Raw genomic sequence first — 23,787 nt, forward strand, 5'->3', positions numbered from 1 at the left:
GACCATCTCATTGCCGGTCACGTTCGGGACTGAGGAAAACTTCCGCACAGAGAACGTACAGTTCGATGTTGCGGAGGTGAACCTCCCATTCAATGCCATCATTGGCAGGCCGGCCCTGTACTGGTTCACGGCTGTTGCCCATTATGGGTATCTGGTCCTCAAGATGCCGTCCCCTGCAGGAATCCTCACCGTGCAGGGTGACCGGACCGCTGCTGTAGCGGTAATTGAGAAGCTGCATGCACTGGCAGTGGGCCTCGCCCCGGCTGCCAGCGCAGAGGGGTCCGAGCCCTCATTCTCACGCGCTAGGGTACCAGCCAGGGCACCCAAAGTTCGTCCGTCTGATACGGACAATGTCCCTGTGAAGACCATCCAGGTTGGAGAGGAGCCCTCCCAGACCACCCGCATTGGGGGGGGGGAACCTGGGAGAGAAATAGGAAAGCGTGCTCATCGCCTTCCTCCGGGCAAATGTTGATGTGTTCGCCTGGGAGTCATCACAGATGTCCGAGATCCTCAGGGAGGTGATTGAGCATCATCTGAAGATCCACCCCGACGCCAAGCCAGTGCGACAAAAGCCAAGGAAGCAGTCCATCGAGCGGCAAAACTTCATCCGTGAAGAGGTCCGCAAGCTACTGCAAGCTGGTTTCATCGAGGAGTTCCACCACCCTGAGTGGTTGGCCAATTCGGTTGTCATCCGAAAAGCCAACGGGAAGCTTCGGATGTGCATCGACTACACCAACCTCAACAAGGCTTGTCCAAAAGACCCCTATCCACTTCCACGTATAGATCAAATTGTAGATTCCACCTCCGGGTGTGACTTGCTATCCTTCATAGATGCCTATTCTGGTTTTCATCAAATCAAAATGGCTAAGGCAGATAGGAAGCATACAAATTTTGTAACAGTGGATGGTCTCTTCTAGGAAATTTAGCTCAGGTCTTCGACAAACTGCGCGCGACATGCACAAAGCTCAACCCCGAGAAATGTGTCTTTGGCATTTTGGCGGGGAAGCTCCTCGGGTTCCTGGTGTCACACCGGGGGATTGAGGCAAACCCGGACAAGATTCGGGCAATTGAAGCAATGAGGCCCCCTGCTCGACTCTAAGATATGGAGAAGTTAACGGGGTCGCTTGCAGCACTCAGCCGCTTCATCTCGAGGCTGGCGGAGAGAGCTCTCCCCTTCTTCAAGTTGATGAGGGGGTCCGGTCCATTCACATGGACTGAGGAGGCAGAGCAAGCCTTCCAAGAAATGAAGCAGTATTCCACCTCCCTGCCAGTACTGGTAGCTCCGGAGCCGGGAGAGATGCTGTTTCTGTACCTTGCAGCGACGACCGAGGTGATCAGCATGGTGCTGGTCGCAGAGACGTTTGAGCAACTCATGCAGGGGGCCCTGTAACACCCTAATGTAATTTTCCCAAATTTTAAGAAATTTATTTTGGCTGAAATAAAATTTCCAAGGTTTTTCTAATTTATCTTGCATTTAAAAGTAATTTATAACACGGGAAAATAAAATTTATTATAAGGTCAACATGTTTGTGCATTCATGTTGGTGCATAAGTTTTATTTGGTTGAGTGCGTAGAAGTTGAATTCAAATTCGAACTGAATTCCAATAGATTTGAGTGGAAACAGGAAAGTGAGTCAGTCATTCTCTCTTTTCTCAGTCACTCCCGCAGCCTCTCTATTCTCAGTCATTCCTTCTATTCTTAGTCATTCCTTCCATTCTCAGTCATTCCGTCTATTCTTAGTCATTCCTTCTATTCTCAGTCATTCCTTCTATTCTCAGTCATTCCCTCAGCCTGACCCCACCTGTCGGTGACCATCTCCTTCTTTTCCTTCTTCTTCCCCGCGCCGGCTCCCTCTGTTCCGCCCCGCCGTGCAGTCACTGTACGTGGCCCCGCTCCACCCCGCAACCGAGCACGAGCCCATCGGCCAGTCTCCCGTGCGCACCCTTCTTCCAGAAGTTTCCTTCCCCGAGCCAGGATCGCGCTGAGCGGTTGCACGATCCGTTTCTTCCGCGCGGGTCACGGCCGCAATCCCCACCGGGGCACGCACGCTCAAACCACCGGCCTCTTCCTTAATTGGCCCCTGTAACCCTTCCCTTAAACCCTTCTTGTGCCCTACCGCCGCGCTGCAGCCACCCTGAATCCCCGCAGCCGCCACCGACGCCCCAGCACCGCAGCCCCCTGCTCCGCCGCGGACCCGTCGCTCCGCCGCGCTGTCAGACCCGGGGCCACCGGGCTGGGCACGTTACGAAGTTTAAGAGATTAAGCCCGTCTTGTCTCTTATTTGTTTTGTTTATCTCTTGTTTATCCCGTTTAAATAGGAGATAGAGCTAACCAACACAGAGAGGATCTACTCGAGATCAGTTCGGGTGTGATCCCTCGGAGGGGGTTGGTTAGCATCTTTGTAACTCTGACCTCTCGGATATATAAGGGAGGTCAGGGACCCCCCTCGAAAAAAGGAGATCATTAGGTCATTCTATACAGAAGGCAATACAAACCATACAGGACGTAGGGTGTTACGCTCCATGCGGCCCGAACCTGTCTAAGTCTTGTGTTCCTTGCACCTTCGAGTTCCTGATCTCGGCGTCCCCTCACCCAAAACTTACCACCTTGGGTATACCCCGCGGTGGGCAGCCGGTTAAACACCGACAGCTGGCGCGCCAGGTAGGGGTGCACGTCGAAGATCCACTGGCGAGCTCGATGGCATCGTTCAGATTCATCAGGTCAGTTCCCTCTCAGGGTACGACATTCGTTTTTGGTTCATGGGTCTGCATCGCAGATGGTGCGGGCAGTTTCCGGCGATTCCTCGTCGACATGAAGCCAAAAACCTCTGCTGCGGATCTCCGCAGCGACCTTGACAAGTTCGTCGACGGGCTCGACAACTTGCCGCTCCACGCTTCCGCAGCACAGATCGAGTTGGAGTCCGATCTAGCTTCGACTTCTTTTGGTGTTGTGGCAACTCCCCCTGGTTTGGATTCGTTCCAATCTAGGGACCAGCACAACCGATATCAACTCGGTTTGTGCGATTTGGCCACTAACCTTCAGGAGGCCCACGACTCTGGGTCCCTCTCCATGTCTGAGAAGGACCTGGACTTGTTACTCCAGACCGGAAAGCTTGAGGCCACCGCGTGTCGGGGGGCTTCGGGTTGTTCCGGTACCGGTGATCTGGTGGTCACCCCCCTGCCGGAGGGGCACGTGGTGTACTGGAGGGGCATGACGCTCCCCAAACTACTCGAGGCAGAGGGCCGACTCGTGGCCCACCTCGAGCCCTTGCCTTTTCAAGAAGGCAGGCCGTTGGCCACCGAGGCTGAGGGGTCGACCGAACTAGTCGACGAAAGTTCTCATGAGCTTTCCTCCCGCCAGGTGCTGATGGCCGAAGAAGGCGAGGACGATGGGGATTTTCCCATCGACAACTTTGAAGCGGTCTCCGAGGATGAGATCACAGCCAACATCGGCGACGAAAATGACGCCGATCGTGAAGCGCGGAGGGCCAGAAACAGGGCCCGCACAATCCGGCGGAGGAGGGCCAACGAGCGTAGGAGATCTATGCATCGTGAGCTCGATCCTGAGTTCGCCGCCGTCAGCGAACGGGGGTTTCGGACTCCGGTGGCCAACATCGCCAGGGTTACGGCTATCCTCGAGCGCAGCCATGACCCGGAGGTACGTCAAGCACTCTTGTACGCGCAGAGGGCTTGGATCCAGTTGGATCAACACAACCCGGCGCTTACCATCAGGGAGGAGCGCGTGGGTGAAAGTCGAAGTCAGAACCACAGCCGAGCGGCTGGCGGCTGTCCTCGACGTCAACCCAGCAACGACAACGCTTGCGGGAGCCAGACCCCTGGCGGGAGGCAGCAGCCACCGCAAGGGGGTCAGCCACGACAAGCCCATCATCGACTCCCTCCGGAGGATCTGCGCCAACACATCAATGAAGGCCGCGATGCGCGCACCGTGATTTCTTCCAGGCGCAAGACCCGTGAAGAAGTTGAGAATGAAGGTACTGATTGTAGCGATTGATTTCCTGCTTTTTTCGCTCGTTTCAGCAGCTACAAGTACCCGGAGGGCTTCAAGCCGATTGGCATCACCAAGTACGACGGCAAGCAGGCTCCCCAGCAGTGGCTTCGTTGCTGCTCCACAGCCATTGACGTCGCGGGGGGCTCAAATATCACCAAAGTCGTCTACTTCCCGATGGCTTTGGACCCTGCGCCGCTCACTTGGCTGGAGAGCCTCGGCAGCAACACAATTGACTCCTGGGAACGGCTTAAGAAAGTCTTCATCGACAATTTCCAGGGAGCGATCGCTCGTGCAGGTACTCGACATGATCTTGCCCAGTGCAAGCAAGAACGCAACAAGCTCCTGCGATCCTACACGCGTCGCTTCTTCGACGTCCGCGCCACTATCGCGAACATCTCGGAAGAAGACATCATCGACTGTTTCTACAACGGCATCACCGACCCCAGCATCTATAGGGATTTCGGGCGGAACAGGCCAAAGACTGTTGCGGGCCTTCGTGACATGATGCACGATTGGTCCGAACAAGAGGAGAAGATGCGGGAGCGGTTCCCGCGGCGTCAAGATAATAATTTGCGGCGCTCAAACGACAACCGCAACGACACAAGCCAGCGGGACTTTTCGGGTTCACTCCGAAAACGAAAGCCAGATAATGTTATCGCGGCTATCGATCGTCCTTCGCGGGGCAAGAAGTCGGCGACGCAGGAGGAGTTCGAGAAGCTCCTGCAGAAGAAGTGCCCATGGCATCCGGGCGCTAGCCACGCCGCCATTGACTGCTACCACCTTCGGAGGACGTTCAGTAACACCGGTGGTGGAAAGAAGAATAAGAAGCCTGCCGACAAAGAACCCGAGGATGACGATCACGACGACCAGGGGCGTAATCCGAAGTTTCAGGATGCCTCGAAGGTCGTCAACGTTATCTTCGGCGGTGATGAGGATTTCGGTTCCAGGAGGGACCAGAAGCTGCTTCTTCGTGAGATCTTGTCCGTCGAGCCGGCGGTACCACGGCCGCTCCGTTGGTCGGAGGTCCCCATCTCGTTCTCTCGCGACGATCAATGGACGAGCTTCTCGGAGCCCGGTAAGTTCCCATTGGTTCTGGATCCCGTGGTGGCGGAGGTCAAGCTCACCAAGGTCCTCATCGATGGTGGAAGCGGGCTCAATCTCATCTTCGTCAGTACTTTGAAGAAGATGGGCCTGGATTTCAAGGATATGCTGGTGCCCAGCAAGTCTCCCTTCTACGGGATCGTCCCAGGTAATGCGGCGCACCCGCTTGGCACGGTGGTCCTCCCAGTCACCTTTGGCACGCGGGAGAATTATCGTACCGAGTTTATCAAGTTTGAGGTGGCTACTTTTGATTCCTCTTACCATGCAATATTGGGTCGTCCGGCACTAGCTAAGTTCATGGCAGTGCTGCACTATGTTTATCTGCTTCTTAAGATGCCAGGGCTCGGTGGAGTGCTCACCCTCCGTGGCGACTTGAAGAAGTCATATGACTGCAACCAGGAGGCGATCCAATATGCTTCGACTACTCGTGTGCCAGATGCTTCGGGAGAAGTACTCACGGCCGCGCAGCAGCTTTCCCAGTCTGGGCTGGAAATTCCCTCCAAGAAGGCCAGCAAGTCGAGCATCCAGTCGACTGATGGCGTGGCCCTCAAGTCGATCCAGCTCCAGGAGGGAGATCCGTCTAAGACCGCCGTCATTGGCGCGGGCTTAGGCGACAAATAGGAACTCGCGCTCGTCAGCTTTCTTCGGGCTAACCGAGACATATTCGCATGGAAACCTGCGGACATGCCAGGGGTGCCCAGGGAGTTGATCGAGCATGCTTTGAATGTAGACCCGAAGGCCACGCCCAAAAAGCAACGCCTCCGGAGGTTTGCCCACGACAAGCGTGAGGCCATCAAACGAGAGATCGCTAAACTTCTCGCGGCTGGATTCATTAAAGAAGTAATCCATCCAGAGTGGGTAGCGAATCCCGTTCTTGTAAAGAAAAAAATAATGAATGGAGAATGTGTGTCGACTACACTGATCTCAACAAGCATTGCCCAAAAGATCATTTTGGGCTGCCGCGTATTGACCAAGTTGTCAACTCAACAGCCGGCTGCGTCCTTCTTTGTTTCCTTGATTGTTACTCAGGCTATCACCAGATTGCGCTTAAGGAGGAGGACCAAATCAAGACTGCCTTCATCACCCCGTACGGGACCTACGCTTACAAAACAATGTCCTTCGGGTTGAAGAATGCGGGAGCAACTTACCAACGCGCGATCCAGATGTGTTTCGCAGATCAGCTGCACCGGAACGTCGAGGCCTACGTGGACGACGTGGTCATCAAGACCAGGGAGTCCGATAACTTGATCACAGATCTGGAAGAAACTTTTAGCAGTCTACGCAGATATCGGTGGAAACTCAATCCCACCAAATGCGTTTTTGGAGTACCTTCAGGGAAACTGCTCGGGTTCATTGTCAGCAACCGGGGCATCGAAGCCAACCCTGTAAAGATCACGGCCATCACTGATATGGAGGCTCCGGCCACAGTCAAGGATGTGCAGAAGCTGACAGGTTGTATGGCGGCCTTGAACAGGTTCATCTCCCGACTCGGGGAGAGAGGACTACCTTTCTTCAAGCTCCTAAAACGCCAAGACAGATTCCAATGGACGGAGGAGGCCGAGCGGGCCCTACAAGACCTGAAAATTCATCTCCAGTCACCTCCGATCCTCACCGCTCCGCTACCAGAAGAGGACCTACTACTCTACATTGCGGCAACAACCCATATTGTCAGCAGCGCTATTGTAGTCGAGCGAGGCGAAGAAGGCCATGCGTTTGGAGTGCAGAGGCCCGTCTACTTCGTCAGCGAGGTCCTCTCCGAGTCAAAGGTACGGTACCCAGCAGTTCAAAAGCTCTTATATGCAATTTTAATCACATCAAGGAAGTTGCGCCATTACTTCGACGACTACAAGATCACTGTGGTTACGGATTTCCCGCTGGCGGATATTCTTCATAATCAAGATGCCACGGGACACATATCTAAGTGGGCAGTGGAACTGGGGGCTCTGTCAATCGACTTCAAGCCACGCACTGCAATCAAGTCACGGGCTCTAGTCGACTTCATGGCTGAATGAAGGGAGAATCAAGTCCCAACCCCAGTGGACAAGCCAGAGCACTGGACCATGTACTTTGATGGATCCCTCAAGCTCGACGGCGGGGGTGCTGGTGTCTTGCTTATCTCCCCACGAGGTCAATAAGGAATGGGATTGCAACAAGGAGACGATGGAGGCATACGTTCAGGAAGTGCGCAAGCTGGAAAGCAAGTTCTCCGGCTTGGAGGTCCACCATGTGCTACGAGAACACAATGTTGGTGCAGATATCCTGTCCAAACTGGGGTCAACACGCGCTCAAGTCCCACCGGGAGTCTTCGTCCAGGAGCTCGCTCAGCCATCCATCAAGTCTTCTCCGCCGGTAACCATCGACTCGGGTCCCCAACAACCCGACCGAGAGGTTCTGATGCTGGGGGAGGATTGGCGAGCGGCCTTTATCGACTTCATTCAAGACCAACGGCTACCGACGGGAATCGACGCCAAGAGCGCAGAAGCGGCACGCATCTCGCGAAGGAGCAAGGGCTTCGCCCTGGTCAAAGGCAAGCTCTACAGGCGTGGCGCTCGGTCAGGAGTTCTCATGAAGTGCGTCACGAAGGAGGACGGTCACGACATACTGCGGGAGATTCACGAAGGCGTCTGCGGCAACCATGCGGCATCAAGAACGCTGGTTGGGAAAGCGTACAGGGCTGGTTTCTGGTGGCCCACCGCAGTCACCGACGCGGAGGATCTCGTGCGCAGGTGCCAAAATTGTCAATTCTTCGGCAAACAGACACATGTTCCGGCCCATAGCCTCATCACTATACCGCCATCTTGGCCGTTCGCTTGTTGGAGTCTCGACATGATCGGGCCCTTCACGACGGCGCCAGGCAGTTTTACCCATGTGCTGGTGGCTATCGACAAGTTTACGAAGTGGATCGAGTACAAGCCAATCGCCAAGCTTACGCCAGATCGGGTTGTTGATTTCATCTCAGATATCTTGTACCGTTTTGGTTTCCCCAACACCATCATCATGGACTTGGGGTCAAATTTCACGGCCAACCAGTTCTGGGAATTCTGCGAGAATGCCTGCATCGAAGTTAAGTATGTCTCAGTTGCTCACCCGCGGGCCAATGGACAAGTCGAGCGGGCGAACGGCTTGATAATCGACGGCCTCAAGAAGCGGCTATATGACGAGAACAGCAAGAAGGGAGGAAAATGGGTACACGAGCTGCCGCATGTAGTCTGGGGGCTTCAGACTCAGCCGTCCAAAGCCACAGGCCAAACACCTTTCTTCCTCGTATATGGATCCGAAGCCATTTTACCAGCCGATATCATGTGGAAGTCCCCGAGGGTCGAAATGTACAATGAAGGCGAGGCGGACGAGGCGCGGCAGTTAGAGCTCGACTCTGTAGAGGAAGCTCGTTGCACCGCTCTTGTCCAGTCAGCCCGGTACCTACAGGGGATCCGCCGATACCATGATCGCAACGTCAAGGAGCGGTCATTCAGTGTTGGCGACTTGGTCTTGCGTCATATCCAGGACGAATCTGGCCTACACAAGCTCAACTCAAGGTGGGAGGGCCCGTTCGTCGTCAAGCAGGTCACACAGCCAGGGTCGTATCGACTACAGTGCCCCGAAGGCCAGGACATCCCAAATTCCTGGAACGTCCAACACCTGCGTAAGTTCTACCCGTAAGCAAATGCCCGGTGATATCCGAATTCCCCGGGGGCTTGAAGATCTCCTTTCCTCGATTCATATTGGAGGCTTCGAGCCACAATATTCGGGTTGAACACTCCTTCTCCGGCGACAACAGCCACGGCCACGGGCGAAACTCTCGTGTAAGCTGGCTACTCGTCGTGAATAAAGTTATGACTACATTCACAACTTATCGACTTCATTTTTTGTCGAACCATCCGCTCCGGCTAAAACTCCTTGATATATCGAGTTCCGCCACGACCTTAGGTGGTCGCACGCGACTGAAGTCGCACCTTGTCCAACTCAGTTGATCCGCTCGACTGGCTAAAAAACAGCGCGTTGGAAAGGCTCGCATAAAGAGCCACCTCGACTACATCATGAGTGGCTGCACTCAGAACAGTCATGTTTTTGCCAAAAGAATGGCCAAAACGCGGCAACGACCGCACCTGCTCCTAACAAGCTCGATCCGTCCGCCCGGGTCTCACCCAGCTTACGGAGCACGCTCATAAGCACGAGCGTTTTCGACTACAATCAGAGTCACCGCACTCGAGCTAGTCCTAACTTTTCGCCCTACGCATGGCACCCCCGCGACGATGCTCGCGTTCTTCCCTAACAGGTCTAGGCCCGCTCGATCGAGTTGTGGCTACTCTGTTAGACGAATTATAGCTGCCCTTCGGGTCGTTGCACCCAAGGACGCGTCTCTACTTGAGTCTCGTAAGCCTGGATCCCAATTCAGTTAAGACATGCAAACAAGTAGAGATGTCAAGGGAAGCATTTACATAAGAGAATGATTAAGTGTCTCATACACCCTAATCCTGCAGTACATTGTGTACAATCTGTTCTGCTACAGGTTGGGCCTCTCGCAGGTACTCCTCGAACCGCTCGTCCGAGCAGTCCGCCGCCATCCCTTGCGCGAAGATGCTCAGCTGCGCGGTCGGCACGAAGGACTTGACGTACGCAAGGGCGTTGCTTACGCAAGCGACTGGAGCTTCGGATAAGAACTTGAGCATCTTTTTCGGGGCTTCACGGAGCCATCCCAGCAGGGGCCGCGGGCCGGCCTCGCCTTCTTCGGGCGGGTCCACCATGTCCACCAGTTCCTGGGCGGCTCCCTGGAGGTCCTCCAGCTCCTTGCGCCGCTGCTCGTCCCTCTTGCCCAGCGCTTTGACTTGCTGAAGGCAGTCGACGAACTGACGTTCAGTGTCGTCGATCACCTTCTGCAGCCTTTCGACTTCATCTGTACAACGATACAGCATATTCTTCACGTCAGTAAGCAGCTCCTCTTTGTGTTTTATTACTTTCCTAAGCTCTGTGGTAAAGATGTTTCAGCAAGCAAGTGAAATCACTAAGGACAAGTACTCGAGGGAAGCGAGGGCCTACTTTGATGCGCCTTCTTTTCCGCCTTGAGCTGCTCCTGGTACTCTGCTTGTTGCTCCTTGAGCCGTTGTTGGAGCTCGGAGTTGGCCTCTTCAAGGTTCTTCAGGTCATTCTTGAGCAGCCAGGTCTCTCGAGTCCTTTCCTGCTTCAGCATATCAAGCTCGCGCTGCAGATAGCAGTTCTTCGTCTTCTCCTCGGAGATGCGCTTGTGCAGGGCACCTAACTCCCGCGCGTCACTCACAACCGCGCGGAGTTTCTCCGACTTCTTCTGGGATTTGGTAATCACATGCTGCGCCAAAGGAGGAGAATGAGTACTAAACAACTCACCAATGCACATACCCGGAACTTTACGCGAGTACTACCATGGAGAAGTCGTATAACTCCTTGAAGGTGCTCTTGAAGGTCTTCAGGTTCTCGGCCGTTAGCAGAGGATCATCCACCAGGTCGGTGGTGATGATGTTCTGGTACCCTGGCCCGGTCCTCAGCACCTCACGGGGACTCTCCGAGGGCCCAGCGGCATCCTCGGATGGTGGCGGCTGGACACCTGCAAGCATACGACATAGTCACCACATTGTCCCCGGACCCTAGCTTCAAGCCGCGGGCGGGTAAGCGCGTACCTGTACCACTGTTAGGAGCGGCACCAGGGGCCACGACTTGTTCCTCGCCACTGAGCCCGGCTCCCTGTTGCCGGGACCCGGGAGGCGGCAAGTTGGGGAGCCCCGCATCCGCTTCCGGGGCCACGACCTGTTCATCGCCACCGGGCCCGGCTCCTCCTTGTCGGGACTCGGGAGGCGGCAAGTCGGAGAGCCCCGCATCTGCCCCAGGGGCCACCTCTGCGGGTACAGGCCCCCCAGGCGCCGAGGGCTCGGGGGCTGCTGCGGCTGAGGCAGGCGCCGCAGCCCTGCCCGGTTCCAGCTGGAGTTGCACCGCACTTGCAGCCCTGGCGACATCGACAACATGGTTATTCACGCAGGCGCGACCAAGCTTTTCAAGCGATCGAAGCAAAACTCACAGTGTCGACTTCTTCTTGGCAGCCTTCTTCACCCGCCAGGCCCGTGCAGCTCCCCCATGGTCCCTTCACTCGCCTGCGAGCCCACGCACCCGGTGGACTCGCTGCTGCCTTGAACTGCAGCATGGCGAGCCGCCTTGGTGGCAACGGCGGCAACAGGGCGCGGGCCTCCCTCGGCTTCTTCCCCCGCTGGCAAGACCCCGCGTTCGGTGGCATCGTTGCGGCTCTGGATCGCAGCAAGGCGAGCTTTCTTGGCCGCCGTAACTACAGAAGGAAGGAGGTGATACGCTCGGGGGAGGTCCGGCTGCGGCGGGTAGCTGCAGTACAGTTCCGAGTGTCCTTGCGGAAAGTCCCTCAGTTCAGTATCGGCGCAGTAGTCGATTTCTTCGGCAACAAGAAGTCGAGCACTTACCGGCGGGGGCGGATGTTGCGCGGAGTACAGGGTGGGCACGTACGGCACGGTGTTCACGTCCAGCAGCACCCGCTGAACCCGCTGGAGCGCGACTTCATCTGGCACCTCTTCTGTGCACATGCGAGAAGGGTCAGCAGGGCCGGTGTACTCGAAGCCCAGGCAACATCTCTGTTGGATGGGTTGGACGCGGCGCTTGTAAAAGGAGAACATGACGGAGGCGCCGGTCACCCCCTCCTTCTTCAGTGCGTCGATGGCCTCCAGCAGCTCCTTGACTTGGATCATTTCCATGCCGGAGGGTTCAAGGTTCCATTCCCCCTCACCACGGGTGGTTTGCTCGACTTCGTCGGCAGGGGGGGCGCATGGTTCTCGATGTAGAACCAGAGGTTTTTCCACCCAGGAAGGTTGGAGGGGAATTTATATGCAAGGTATTTTTCGCCGGCCTGCTGTCGCAGTTGGATGCCGGCGCCCCCTACCACAGCGAGTTTTTTCGTGGTCGGTTGGGGTTTCAAGCGGAAAAGGAAGCGGAATAGATCCCAGTGGGGCTCAATTCCGAGAAATGCTTCACAAAAGTGGATGAAAATGGAGATGTGGCAGATGGAATTCGGGTTGAGGTGATGGAGCTCAAGCCCGTAGTAGTAAAGAAGGCCGCGGAAGAAAGAACAAGTGGGGAGGGCCAATCCCCGTTCGGCAAAATGGTAGAATGTGACGATTTCGTCGACATTCTCCATGGGGAACGGTTCACGGAAAGAGGGGCGCCAGTTGACGAGATTTTTCTCTTGCAGCAACCCCTCGGAAACAAGTTTTTTCAGATTGTTGAGGGAGCACTTACTGTGTGTCCACTCCGCGGTTGTTGGTTCCGCATCCTTCTTCACTCCCTCGATCTCCGACTTCTTGGACGTCATCTCCGATGCGCCGGCCACGAGATGCTCGGGGGCTGCGGGGAGAGGGGCGGGGAGGTCGGGGTGGGAGCTCTTCTTGGGGGAAGGCGGCGGCGCTTGGTTTGGATTGGGGAATTTGGTGGTTCTCGATGGAATGCAGATTGAAAGCGTGGTTTTTCCCTCCAGTTATCGCGGGGTTAAATAACCAGCGGAGTGGGGGAAAATTACTGTTCTGAAGGTCAAGCGCCGTTTCGTGGACTATTCCGAAGATGAGGGGTCATTTGGTGATTTGATTAGATTGCATATTTGATTAATCATTTTTTCAGGGCTAATTAGCCCGGAAAAAGGGGTTTTTCGAATCTTTGGTCTAATTACATCATTTGTACCATCCCTTCGTTCTCCTCATTAACGTGTCATTGTTTAGCCTGTATGCCACGATTTTTGGACCCTTATCTTCAAACTTTGTGGGATTTGGATTCAAGGCTCGGGGGCTGCGGGGTACGTGGCATCGACTACTTATTTTTCAAATTTCTTTGAAGGGTAAGGAAGACTACTGACAAGCGGGATCCTCAGCCTGATTCTCCGATTCAACCTAAGGCTCGGGGGCTACTCCATATGGAGTGCGATTTTGCAATCGCACGCCATATCAGAAATAAGATTTGGGGCATGAGCACCTCATAGCTTCGATGCAGCCAAGCAAGTACTCGAAGAAGGACTTCAGGACGAATCGTCAGAAAGAAGTCGAAGACTGCTTCGAAAGTACTCGATAAGCCTGCAGTGCTCAGCTACGAAGAGCTCGGGGGCTTGTCAGACCCGGGGCCACCGGGCTGGGCACGTTACGAAGTTTAAGAGATTAAGCCCGTCTTGTCTCTTATTTGTTTTGTTTATCTCTTGTTTATCCCGTTTAAATCGGAGATAGAGCTAACCAACACAGAGAGGATCTACTCGAGATCAGTTCGGGTGTGATCCCTCGGAGGGGGTTGGTTAGCATCTTTGTAACTCTGACCTCTCGGATATATAAGGGAGGTCAGGGACCCCCTCGAAAAAAGGAGATCATTAGGTCATTCTATACAGAAGGCAATACAAACCATACAGGACGTAGGGTGTTACGCTCCGTGCGGCCCGAACCTGTCTAAGTCTTGTGTTCCTTGCACCTTCGAGTTCCTGATCTCGGCGTCCCCTCACCCAAAACTTACCACCTTGGGTATACCCCGCGGTGGGCAGCCGGTTAAACACCGACACGCGCCCCAGCCCCGGCCAAGGCCCGCGGCAGCTCCGCCTGGTCGCCTGGAAGCTCTTCGAGGCATCCTCCCTCAACCCCAGCCCGGCACGCGCTGGGATTTTCCCGGAACGCTGCCGCGGGTAAGTCTACCCGCCGCTGCAATTGCTCGCCGCCGGTGCCGCTCCGGTTCCGCTGATCCCTCCGCTGGCTTCACAGGAGCACCACACGTCGATCCGTGGAGTCTAGGAGCCTGGAGCACCCCTGCATCGACCTCCTCTGCGGGCCCCGCCGCGACCGCCGCCCGAACCTCGCCGTCGACCCCTCTACGTCGGCGTTTCTCCCGTTTCCAGGGCTCGGTAAGCACCAGCTCGCCCCTCTTGTTCTCTTGCGTTAGTTGGATAGGCCGTAGCCCCCTGGAGCCGTAGAACGCTGTCGCCGGCGTGCGCCGCCGTGCAGACCCGCCGTCCCCGCGAGCCCAACCAGATCGGACTAGTCCGATCCCGATCGGACCGTCCGAACCCCGCTGTTCAGATCGGACCGTCCGACCGGAATGCGTCCGAACCGTTCGATTTAGATCCAACCGCCCAGATTAGAAGCCGCGTACCCCCCCTCAGCTGTGGCAGTTTTGTTAAAGAGCCCCTGCGCTTTTCAAGAATAAACCCGCAGTCCACTTCAGTTCAATAATAATTGCAGTTTAGCCCTGTTTCTTGCACGGACCCCCTGAGCTTTCCAAATTTGAGGTTCGAAGCCCAGCCCGGCTGTTTTAGCGCGTTAGCCCTCAGATTTTTCTGGTTTTTGCACCTAAACCCCTGGTTTTTGGTCCAGAACCCCCTGTGGCTCAGTTTTTCTCGCAGAAAGGTCCCTGGACCTTGTTTTAGCCCCAGATTTCGCGTCTTAGCTCCGTTTTGGGTGATTCTCGCGTTCACGCGATTGTTGCAATGCGTAGAATAGTTCTAGATAGTTTTGTGAGCTGTTTCTATGTAATGTTGTACTGTTTCTTATATTTTGTCCTTGTTTGCATGTATGTGTATGTGCTGGACTATGTTTTGGCGTTGCGATCGTGAGTAGACGCGGAGTCTTTGGACCAGTACCAGGAGCCGCCATCTTCTGAGCAGTTTGAGCAGCAGCAGGAGAGTTTCGAGGAAGGCAAGTATAACATGAACCTCCTATCACCTTTAAATACAATTTCATACTGCATTTTAATACTGTATGCCTATAAGGACTTTCCTAGCCACTTTATATCCTATATATACATTCTTTGGGTTGCATTGTGGTTAGTTGTGCTAGGTTGCTGCGCTACAACACACTTGGTCCTTTTTAATTAAATTTGATTAATGGATCTATGCAACTTAATTATGAGAGTGGCCCTCTGTGCTGTGTGCTTGAGTGGCTCACGTCTCCGTAAAAGATGTTTTGTTAGAAACTTGGTTTAGGGAGACAGCACAGTGCTTAGTGCTTGGTTGGCCACTCTCCATAAGGATCGGTTCATAGAGCGACAACCTGGGACAACCGCGCAACCACAAGACTGGAATGGGACGGTCTTGACTTACTAATTAGGTCGTGTTGGTTCGGGAGTAACTTACCTGCGTGGGCAAGAGGGGTGGTAAGCTTCAATGGTCCCTGCTCCTCCGGCTTGGTCTGTGCTGTGTGTCTTGTACCCCCGGAGGTGGGCCCCATTATCGCTGATCCAGAATCCTTAGCGGTTACACCTTACCAACGTGATCCTTTGTAACGGTCTCGTAGTGTGCTTGCTAGCCATCTCACCTAAGGGAGTGTGATGAACAACTAGCGTAGCTCACGACTTGTGGGTAAAGTTGTGCAACCCCTCGAGAGTGTAAAACTGATATATCAGCTGTGCTCACAGTCATGAGCGGCCCAGATCCTCCTTTTGATTAGTGGGGTTATCAATCTTTGATTAGGGGGATTCCCCGGGTGGTTTCGGTTTGGATGGTTCTCAGTAGTTCTTAATTAATATTGACTAATTTCTTATGTAATCTGGGTTATGGTAACTCATCCACTTGTAGTAAATAGTTTTAATAAAATTTTGCCAAGACTAAAAGCTAATGCAGTTGAGTCAGCCAGCCTAGAGCCTCATAGTTTGTGTTATACTTGTTGAGTACTAGTTTGTACTCACACTTGCCTCTCTACTCTTCTGTTCTATTTTGGATACCTTCGACTGCTGCTCAGTGCCCAGCAACGTGGAAGACTACATCAGCGGCTTCGACGACTTCTAGGCGTTTGTCTCCCAGTCGATGTCCCTGTGGCGCCCTACTCTTCATGTATCTCTTTTACGCTTCCGCAACTCTTGAACCGATTCTTGATTCGGTTGTAATAAAACAATTCATTTACGATTTATATTAGCGTTATTCGTGATATGTGTTGTGATATCTTGATGATTCTGTTGTATATATGCGTGACTTGATCCTGGCGCATATATGATTGCTCGATTTATGTTCTTTATAAATCGAGTGTGACAGGCCCCCAAGGTCCCCCCTGTAGAAAGTGGAGGTCCGACTTTCACCGATGTGACAACCGACCCTACTTCGGGGGGTTCGGCCGGGTCCCGACCCGGGAAGAAGCCGGAAGACTTAGGGTCCGGAGAATCCCCGGCTCAGGGAGAAGAGCCCAGTCCTGCTGCTAAAGTCAAGACTGTCCAAAAGCCAGTCTACTACGTCAGCGAGGTCCTGCATGAAGCAAAGGCCAGGTATTCCGAGACGCATAAGCTCCATTATGCTATACTCATTGCGTTCTGGAAGCTCCTCCATTATTTCCAGGCCCACAAAATTACGGTGGTGACCTCTTATCCATTGAGGGCCATCCTCCACAACTCCAACGCCACGGGCAACATTGCCAAGTGGCTGCGTAGCTCGCTGGATTTCAACTCGACTTCCAGCCCCGCCATGCCATCAAGAGTCAAGTCCTTGCCGACTTCGTTGCAGAGTGGACCCTTGCACCAAGCGTTCTTGGTGGACCGGACCACGGTCCGGACCCCCCGCTTCCAGAATTTAGGGCTCCAGTGTTCACCAGACCCCACTGGACGCTCTTCTTCGATGGGTCCGCACACAACAAGAAGGCTGGAGCTGGTGTGGTCCTCATCGACCCAAATGGCGAACAAGTGAAATACATGGTGCTCCTAGACTTTGAGGCCACCACCAACATGGCGGAATACGAGGCCCTGATCTTCGGACTGACTGCGGCGCTATCCCTGGGGGTCCGGCAGCTCCTGGTCAAGGGAGACTCCCAGCTCGTCATCAAGCAGGTCCGGGGGGAGTGTAGTTGCAACAAACCCCAGCTCGCAGCATTCCTCATCCATGTGAGGAAGCTGGAGAAGGATTTAGACATATTGGAAATGCAACATGTTCCACGTGAAGACAACTCGGCAGCAGATGCACTCTCCACGAGGGCATCAACTCAGGCATCCGTGCCGGACGCGTTTTTCAAAGATGGCTGCTGAAGCCATCCGCCCAGCCTGCCGAACTGGGCGAAGGGGGTCAGTCTAGCACCTCGAAGCTAGCGGTCTTGGCGGCGCTCCATCCGTGGGGTCTGCCAAGGATTGTGTGCTCCTTTGGGAGTCCTGAAGACCTCGAGGAGCCACATCCAAACTCTTAGGGGGGGTCCCGATGCACGGATCTCCGAGATCCGGGACTACTTGAAAGACAACATCCTTCCTGAAGACCATGTATCCGCTAAGCGTATAGTGCGATTGGCTAAGCGATACGTGGTGGTAGAAGAGGATCTCTACCACCGTGGCGCCAATAGCATCCTCATGCGGTGCATCACCCAGAAAGAGGGCTGCGACTTGCTCACAGACATCCATGGAGGCGAGTGTGGAAGTCATTCTTCATCCCGCACGCTGGTCGGTAAGGCCTTCTGGCATGGATTTTGCTGGCCGACAGCGCTTCAGGATGCAGCTGACCTGGTGAAGTCCTGCAAAGCATGCCAGTTCCATGCAAAGCAGATACACACTCTAGCTTAGGCTCTACCAATGATTCCACCCTCTTGGCCTTTCGCTGTATTGGGGTTGGATATCTTGGGGCCTTTCCCCAAGGTTGTCGGCGGGTACCGGTACCTGTACGTTGCCATCAACAAATTCACCAAGTGGCCGGAAGCTACCCCTCGGTCAACATCACCAAGGCATCTGCTATCGTGTTCCTCAAGTCAATTGTGTGCTGGTTCAGAGTCCGAAACCGAATCATCACCGATAATGGGATCCAGTTCAAGAGCTGGCACTTTCAAGAATACTGCGAGGACATCGGCATCCAGCTCTGTTTTGCTTCTGTGGCACATCCCAGAAGCAATGGCCAAGTAGAGCGGGCTAATGCTGAGATACTCAGAGGGCTCAAGATTCGCACCTACAATGATCTTGAAAAGCATGGTGCGAAATGGGTTGACCAGCTTCCGAGCGTACTATGGAGGAACTGGACCACACCCAGCCGTGCAACCGGGGAGACCCCTTTCTTCCTGGTCTACGGGGCCGAAGCATGCCTTTCCCCAGAGATCACTATGGGCTCACTACGAGTCCAAGCTTTCGATGAGGAATTGCAGGAGCGGCAACGCCATCAAGATGTAGACCTTGTCGATGAGCGAAGATGGCGAGCAGCGGTCTGAAATGCACGGTATAACCAAGCGCTCCGGCATTACCATCAACGGTTCATGCATAGTAGGGAGCTTCGGGTCGGGGACCTAGTCCTACGACGAATCCTAAATCGAGAGGGGCTCCACAAGCTCTCCCCCAGCTGGGAGGGCCCCTTCAAGGTGTCAAAGGTGTGCCGACCTGGTTCTGTTCGCTTAGCTACGAGGAGGGCGTGCAACTTCCCAACCCATGGAACATTGAGCACCTCCGTAAGTTTTATCCTTAGGGGCTTAGCCGAGAATAAACTTTTTCCTTTATAATATGGTAGCACCTCCGTGCGAACCAGGGCGGTGGAGGACTCCCTTGTAAACCTGGCCCCTGGCGTTCATCGCACATTCCATCTGTACCAACTTATCAAGGAAAAATTTATTCTCAGTCTGTCTTTGAGGTTGATGCAATTTAGTTCTTTTCCTTGCCTCCCATTTACCATAACCCCCATATGGTCCTTTATTCCCGTGCTGTGCTTGAGGCCCGAATTGAGCTGTTGGTTGTGTCTCCGCCCAAGACCCCTCCTTCACAGGAAAGAGGGGTCCGATCTTCTGGGGACCGGCTTTAGGGAAGCGTACTTATCCTCGGCAGGGCCCGGAGTTGTGTAGCCGCTTAGCCTGGTTCCGTACCCTAAGCCTGCACGCTCTACCTCCCTAGGATAAGTACCGTGGTACCTAGAACTGCGGATCCGGAAGTCCGGATCCCTTCAATCCTAAAGGATGGGTCCTGGCGCTCTGATTCACTAAGCCTAGTTTTACATCTCAAAGGACTCTTGCCACAGCGAGATCCGGGACCCCGTGGGAATGTTGCTAAGCGCCGATCCTAAGTCATGTGCAGGTCTAAACCTCGTTTTCGTGGTAGCTAGCCCCAATCCCTTGCAACTGCCTCCTAGGGGGCCAAGGGACCTCGGAGCCAGAGAGCACATAATAAAAGGAGAACAAACAAATGGAAAAATAGCTAAGTTTTTATAATACGAAACAGCTAAGTTTTTATATTACATATCGTACATAGAATTTTACATAACTTACAATATGTACAAAAACAACAAAAACTACTCCTATTCCTTCGGTAGTCTGGAGGGGCCTTCTCCTTCTACAGGTCCGACTCCATGTTGCATTCGAAACGGGAGGCCACGATCTCCACCGCCTCTTGTACTCCCTCCCGGGCGGCGGCCTCCGCTTCTGGTATGGGGCTCTCCAAGATTGGAGTTAAAGAGATGGCGGGGTCATGGCTCCGGAAGTAGGTCAGGACATGGTCTACCACCATCCGAGCAAGCTCCGCCCTTCAGCCTTGAGGCGCGCAACTAGAGTGGACTCCAAGTGCTGCAGACGCTCGGCGGCGGAGTCTAGCGCCGGAAGTACGGAGCTGATGGAAGAAGGAGCCTCTGCAACCTAGATGGGGCTTAGCCCAAGGGGTTCTAGGGCGGTACTTGCTTCACCAACCCACTTCGCGATCCGCTGCACCCTGGTACGCTGCTCTGCTAGGAGCCCCTCTACCTCGACCTCACGATGCTTGATGGCCTCTTCTTGGCGCAGGCGTCGGTCCTCAAGGGCTCAGGTCCGGGCTCCACGTCTGTTGTCCTCCTCCTCCTTGATGCCCACCTCCCGGAGGGACAGGTTGTGCTCTCGGTGGTTGAGGGTGGCCTACTCGTCATCAATCGTCTTTGCCATAGCCTTGGCAGTGTCGATGGTGTGACGAGCCGCCCGCTCCTTCAGTTCCACCTCCTTCTCCTTCCGGGCCACCGCCCTCTCCCGGTCAAATGTCCTATGGATCTTCTCGTGGAGGGCCTCGCGCTCCTGCTCGAGCTGGGCCTGTTCCTCGGCGGTGCGGGAGGTCACCACCTGGATGTGGTTCCCCAGGTGGCGCTCCCAGTCAAAGAGCCGGAGATGCTCTCCGCCTCAAGCTTCTCCCACTCCTACCGGAAGCCCACTTTCGCCTCCTCCATCGCTCGTTGGGCCTTGACCAGGAGGCGAGGAAGAGGGACCTCCACCGGGCTCGGGAGGAGGTGCCTCCCATGCACCACCTCCGGCTCATCCCCCTGTGCGGACTGGGGGCCGGAGCTGGGCGCGCCCGCATCAGGTCCCCGGCCACCTGCTTCGGTGACCTCGACTATGGCTGCCCCTGTAGTCGGCGCCCTCAGTGGCATCTCCACCACGACCTCCTCCGCAGCTGGCTCTGCAGAGGGTGCCCCCGCCATGGCTCCCGCTGCAGCCGCTGGAGCAGCCTCTCCGCCCGCCGTGGCTGGAGGGGTCGCCTCCATTTGTGGTGCAGCCTCAGCCATCGGAGCTCCGGCCCGGACCTCCGCGGCCGCGGGCGGGGCTGGAGGTGCTGTCGGTGATGCTGCCGGCCTCCCAGCAGTGGTTGTGGAAGAAGCCTGTTGGGGGCCGGACCTCCCGGCCGAGGTGTCGCCGGACGAAGCAGAGGAAGAGACAGGGCGAGTAGTCCTAGCAAGCATCATCAAGATAAGGATTCAAAAAAAAAGAACAGGACATGGGGAGTTAACCACTCACGTGGAGCTCCGCACCCCCCATCCTGCCTAGAAAACTAGGGATTGCCTCCTCCCTGAGGCTGGCGCCTCGGGCGACCGACGGGGCTGCTCCACCGTTGGCGTCTCCGGTGGTGGTGGCGGTGGGGCCTACTGCTGCCGCTGGTGCGGTGGTGGTGGTGGCGCCTGGCGCTGCTATGGGGCTGAGGCTGCGGTGGCGGTGGTTGCTGCTGTGGCGAAAACCGCCGCGGCTCCTCAGGCCTCCCCTGCGGCTGCTGGTGGCGATGGGGTGGCGGCGGCGGAGCCTGGGAGCTACTCTGCTCCCCCGACTCCGATGTCCTCTGGCGCTTAGGGGCTGGCTCCCCCACAAAGGATCCGTCACCGCGGCGGAGCCTCCGTGACCTATCCTCCTCGCGGTCCTGGTTGCTCTAAGAGCTAGCCACCTCCGGCTCCTTCCCTCTCCCGGAGGGTGCCGGGGCTCCGTGGCTGGACTGGCCGGGGCTTGGATCGGCGCGCCGGGGACTGTTGGGCGAGGTGCCAGGGATACGGATGCCACGGTTGGGGTCACCCCTCACCTGCTGAACCGCTAGGCCGCCGTCGTCGAGGGTAGGCAGTGACGCTAGGATCACCGTCTGCATCCCCTGGTCCTCACACAGAGCCTTGATCCCTCTCGGGAGCACTAGCAACTCCAGGGCATACGCCTCGCCGGTCATCCCCCGGATCAGGACCTCCAGCTCCGCGTCGGACAGATCCGTGCTGGCCCCATGCTCGATCCTGCTGCAGTCGTTCACCTCAGTGAACATGCAGGCCATTCTAGATCGCTGTTGCAGGGGAGCGATGCGGCACCTCAGGAAGTCGCCCAGCACCATCATAGATGTAAGGCCGCCCCTCGCCAGAACCTTGACCCGGTCCAGTACTGGGTCGAGCTCTGCCGATAGGGATGGCCTGGCTTTCCAGCTGTTGCGGTCGACAAGGGGCCCTCCGGTCGGTAGCTCGAGGCGGTCGTTGACGTCAGTCATGGCAATGACCCAGTCCGTGCGCCAGTCCTCCCACTTGGTGCTGGAGAACGCGCTGGTGTAGGAGCTGGACATCCCATGCCGTAGCTGGAAGTAGTAGGCGCCGATGGCGCACCTGCTCCTCCCAGACCCGACTAGGGCGTAGAAGTGCTTGAAGATGGTGACGCAGGGGCGGACCCCCACGAACATCTCCATGAAGTGGACGAACACCGACACGAGCAGGATGGAGTGGGGGGTGAGGTGCTGCAGCTGAAGCCCGAACTCCTCCAAGAGCAAAAGGAAGAAGGAGGAGATCGGAGGGGCTAGCCCATAGGAGATGTATGAGTTGAAGAGGACGAATTCCCCCGCGACCAGGTCGTTGAGGGAACTCGAACATGCCTGGATCTTCCCCGCAAGTTCCGGCGCAGTCCAACCCAGGAAGCGGCACACCAAGTCGAGCTACTCTTGTCGCTGGAAGCGGCGAGGATAGCTGAGAGGAGACATGGTGGAGATTGCCGCGGATGCGAGGGAAAGGATCTTGCGGAAGCAGGAAGGGAAAAGGTGCCGGGCGAAAAGAGCAAATCACAAAGATGCGAGAGAAGATGAAAGGGCACTGCAGCATCTGGAGAAGGCAAGTGCGAAAAGGTAGCCAATCTCTGCGGCACATGCCTTTAAATAAGGCTGTTCCCCCTTTGAACTCCACGGCGACCGAGGGGAACCCGACGAGTCGATCGCACCAAGCGCCCGCCTCTTACCGCCTATGACCGGTGGGACCGGGCCCGCTAGTCATAGGCATGGTCGCTGGAGGCGGGAGGAAAGGTGGAATCTGAACCGCCAGTACAGCAGGACGTGCGTGAATAAGACAGAAGCTGAATCGTTACGCGCGCTGAATGCGGGCAGTGGACGATGCCTCGGAGATCTCGCCGGAGGGGAAAGTCCTTCTTGCCCCTTCACAATAGGAGCAAGCAGTCCACCCAGCGCAACACAAGATTATAGCCCCACCTGCGGGTTCGTACCTCACCCGAGGTGGGCCCGAGGGCCTCTGTCGGTACATATAGACAGAGGTACCTCCTACTAGTGTATCCAGCCCGAGGGCCGCGAGGTTATCCGTAACCTCACACTAAGCTTCTGGGCGACAGGGCGTAAGGCCCGAGCCTGACAACTGGGGGCACGGTCTCCGAACCTCCCCCCACGTACTAGCAGGTCCGGTGCCTCCACGTGCCCGCAAGGACGAAGTGCTCAGGAACAGCTACCACGGGCCCGGACCACCGCGGGATGGTCTTGGGCCCCCACGTATGGAAGCCGGACCCCCAGGGGGCCTGAGCGCCTGGGCTAGACAGGGGGGCCTGGACCTCCCATCCCACCGGGGAGGAGGTCCGGAGCTGCCACGTGCCCCTAGGGGAGCGGCCGCTAAACCAGCGCCACCACGTGTTCGGTGGATTCCAGCCTTATGCGAGAAGCCAGCCCAACTACCACATTAAATGCGGGTGGTTGGGGTGCGCGCACCCAAGACAGGACATGGGCTGCCCTCTAACACGTTGGGCAGGTATGGGTGACATCACGGCAAGCCCGCCAGTTACCAAGGCGGCGCGTCACACCACAGCGCGCGTGCGTGGGCGAGGGACGAATGGTCGCATCACAGTGCCGCGCGCGTGGGCGAAGAGTCATTATGACCTGCTGTAGGAAGGCCACAACGTGCGCTGCTACAATGCGCAAAGGCTACAGCACGACAGGTTAGTATAGCCCCTTCGCCTATCAGCGGGAGCTGACTCTACATCGACAGCACGACTCTCTCTACGCATGTCAGCAGCAGCAGACCCTATGCTAACAAGACGGTACAAGACCATATCCGGATGAAGGGTACACACGGAGGCTGATGAGGAAGATCTCCGGATCTGAGGCATTTAAGGCTCCAATGTGTACGTTATTTAATATGTCGCCGGGTCCACTTGTCGGGGCCTCGCTCAGTGTACGCGCTCCCCTTGAGCCTATAAAAGGGAGAGCGCGCACGTTAGAACATAG

General features: G+C 55.8%; 1 pseudogene; it reads left to right on the forward strand.

Annotated features, from left to right (window-relative positions):
* LOC112903711 overlaps positions 1–23,787 on the forward strand; it is a 29,950-nt pseudogene that overhangs the window by 4,115 nt on the left and 2,048 nt on the right.

Source organism: Panicum hallii, chromosome 8, assembly GCF_002211085.1.
Source record: "Panicum hallii strain FIL2 chromosome 8, PHallii_v3.1, whole genome shotgun sequence".
NCBI lineage: Eukaryota > Viridiplantae > Streptophyta > Magnoliopsida > Poales > Poaceae > Panicum > Panicum hallii.